Source organism: Narcine bancroftii, chromosome 8, assembly GCF_036971445.1.
Source record: "Narcine bancroftii isolate sNarBan1 chromosome 8, sNarBan1.hap1, whole genome shotgun sequence".
Classification (NCBI taxonomy): domain Eukaryota; kingdom Metazoa; phylum Chordata; class Chondrichthyes; order Torpediniformes; family Narcinidae; genus Narcine; species Narcine bancroftii.
In genome coordinates, this window is record NC_091476.1 from 131,978,442 (window position 1) to 131,981,786 (window position 3,345).

The following is a 3,345-nucleotide window of genomic DNA, read 5'->3' on the forward strand; positions in this document are numbered from 1 at the left end:
AAAATAGCAATAGAAGGGCTCGGAGAGAGATTTATATCAAGAATTAAAGACAGTGAGGTAAATACCTCTTTCCAGTTATTATAAAGGGAGGGACATAGCCAGAACATATGATATAAAGTACCTTCCTGTCTGACAAATTGACTATGTATATCTGAGACAGTCAGAAAGATTCAAATTTTATGATCAATGTGCTTAAAATGTAAAAATATAAAAATAGATGAAACACAAGATTCATTTAAAACCAATTAAGGACAATTATATTTATCATTGTTCACATTTTAAAATGCAACTTACCTGCAGCACTGAATCACAAGATTGGAACAGGAAGCTGTTCAGTCCTTCAAACCTATTCTGCCATTCTGAATAGCTAATCCTTGTCAGTGTTCCTGCCTCCTCCCCATGACTTTTGATTCATTGATCAGAAATCTATCCATTTTATTCTTAAATTTACCCAAGAAGACTACACACATAACTGCCTGTGACAAGATGTTCCAACTCTTTGAGAGAACAAATTCTGTTTTATCTCAGTCTCAATTGGACGCTCCTTACTTTCTCCTTATTCACGTGTGGAAATGTCCCCTCTCCATTTATCCTGTATAGCCTCCTCAGAATCTTATATAAGACTTTGTAACTCTAATAAAATCACTTTTCAGTCTTTAATCTCCAGGGAGTCCACCTTGTTGAATCATTCATTGTCAGACAACTACCACATGATCATCCTCATTGAGTCTTCTCTGAAACATCTTAAATAAATTACTTCTTCTCAATCAGAGGCTCAGAATTATTTGCAGCATTCCAGATAAGGGTTGTATAATTGCACCAAGACCTTCACACTACACCCTCTTTCAGATAAGGACCAATGTTGATCCCCTTCACCCATCAGCCCCTGCTGCCATCATATGCTCATCTTCTCTGTTTTTTGTGCACAAGGAAATGAATATTCACTACATGGGTGTCAGGTGGAAGCCACTGCATGTTTAGTAGGCCTGGCCCAGGATGGACATTCACAATCCATCGTGGAGTGCGTGCATTTAGAACAGAATGGCCAGCATTTTTTGGGGACACTTTTGTCCCGGTCTGGCCATGCAATAACAAGTGCTGGATGTTCATTTCCAAGATGATTGCACAGCTTCCATTCACACAAGCATCAAATTTCATAATGCATATTGTTCACGATAATACCTCACAAGAACTGAGAGATATCTCATTTACACTGCATGTTCACCATCTGTTGGACAAGCAATTCCCTGTTGATATGTGCACAGATCTTGGAGCTAATGAACTGGCCCTCCTACTAGTTCCCAACACATTTTGTAAAGACTGGCAGGCTTATGGGGTGTGATCTGTCCATTCACTGAAATCATTGTTCCTGGTTATTTTCTTCCTGGTCCTTCACTAGCTTGTAAAGAACTGCAGCTAAAATCCAGGCAGCACATTTCCAAAATGTGTCCAAATGCAGATGTTTGAAAATGACTGATACTCAGATTATGGCCCTGAATTCTCGGAAAGTCATCCAATAGGCATGACTCTGATATTAGTTCAGCAGAGGTGTCCAGGTGACTGTGAGACTGAGAGGTGGTGCAGGAATAGATCCTGTTGAGGGATGCCAGCATCTCCTTGTGTAACTGTGCACACAACTTCAGCGGAAGTTGCCTTAGCACCTTGGGGCACAATGGACATTAAAATGATCATGACATTTTCTGGTGCAGTGATCCTCTGCGATGCTCTGGGACTCTGCCGGGATTTCTCGGAAGATTGGTGAGATAATACATGGCAGTGTTCCCAGCAATAGAGAGAGTGCAGAAGAGATTCTCCAGAATGTTTCCTGGAATAGAGCATTGTAATTCTAGTGAGAAATTGGATGGGTCAGGTTTATTTTCATGAAAATTTAGGAGGCAGAAGGATGACCTTGTGAGGTTTATAAACTTATCTATGGTAACTCTATTTGCTGTATCCCTATACATCTTTCGTCTCCAAGTAGCTGTCCAATTGGCTTTTAGTTATTCTCCAACTCATTAAGGAGTTTATAAAGTGCCTAATGCACTAATGAAAATGCCGAAAGGAAAGGAGTGCTGCTCATTTTAAATATCAATCACTTCAATGTTTGTCGGGTGTTGTAGAGTGTGTTCTAAATGATACCATCATCATGCAGTATACTATACTGCGCCATTAGATGAGATAGATGGTCAGAGTTTTGGTCCCAGCATTAGGGGAGTCTGGAACAAGAGGGCACACTTTTAAGACAGGAGGGAAGAAATTTAAAGGAAATTGGGGAATCCTTTTTATACAGAAGGTAGAGCTTCTCTGGAGCGAGCTGCCAGAGGAAGTAATGGAGGCGGATACAATTCAGGTGTTTAAAAGGTATTTAGGTAGGTGCTTGGACAGGAAAAGAGTAGAAGGATATGGGCCGCATGCTAGCAAATGGGACCAGTGTCAAAGGTCATTACGTGAATATGAATGACATGGGTCAAAAGGATGAATTTCTTTGCTGAACAGCTCCCATGAGAAGTAATGACGGGGAGGAGAAATCCCACAGCCTTGAATGACTCTGAGAGAAATGTTGTGAAGAACAGATTGTGCAGAGAGTTTCATTTCAACTGAAGTTCTGAATGGTATGTGGTGTGTAGAGGAAATATTTGAAGATTATAAGTGAACCACAAATTACAAAACAATGGGCCAATAACAGAAAAAGTAAAAAGAGAGCAGCGAGGAGATTGGCAGCATTGAAGGTTGCAAGAATTTAGCTTTCGAGCTTCATTCACCTCTGTTGATTTGGCTGCAACCAACCAAATTGGCCTGGATTCCCCCTCACCTCCCCCCCCCCCCAACCCATTCCCTAGCTTTGAATGAAGCCAGACTCTGAGAAACCCCATTAGATGCTGCATCACACTCTGATCTCAGCACTCGCTTAACTGCTCTCTCTGCTCAGTGGAAGCAATAAGAGGATGGCAGTGCAGTCCACTTTAAATACAGGAAAGAAAAATATCATTTAATATTTCATGAGCCAGTGAAAGTGAGACAAATGATTTGGTTTATTAAATGATTGTATCAGATTGATGCAAAAATTATTCAGATAGTCATTTACTCTCCCGTTATGAACCAACAAAGGAAAATGCTTAAAAAAATCTAATTATTCTTTATGACCAATTTATCTTCTCCAACTCATTAAGAAATTTCATAAAGAACTTACGACACTAATAAAAATTTAGAAAGGGGAAGATTGCTGTTCATTTTGAGTATCAATCACCAATATTTGATCAGGTGATGCAGAGATTGTTCAGAATGGCACTAACCATTGTCCCATTGTGCAGTCATTAGAATTGTCATCGGAGGGGCTGATATAAC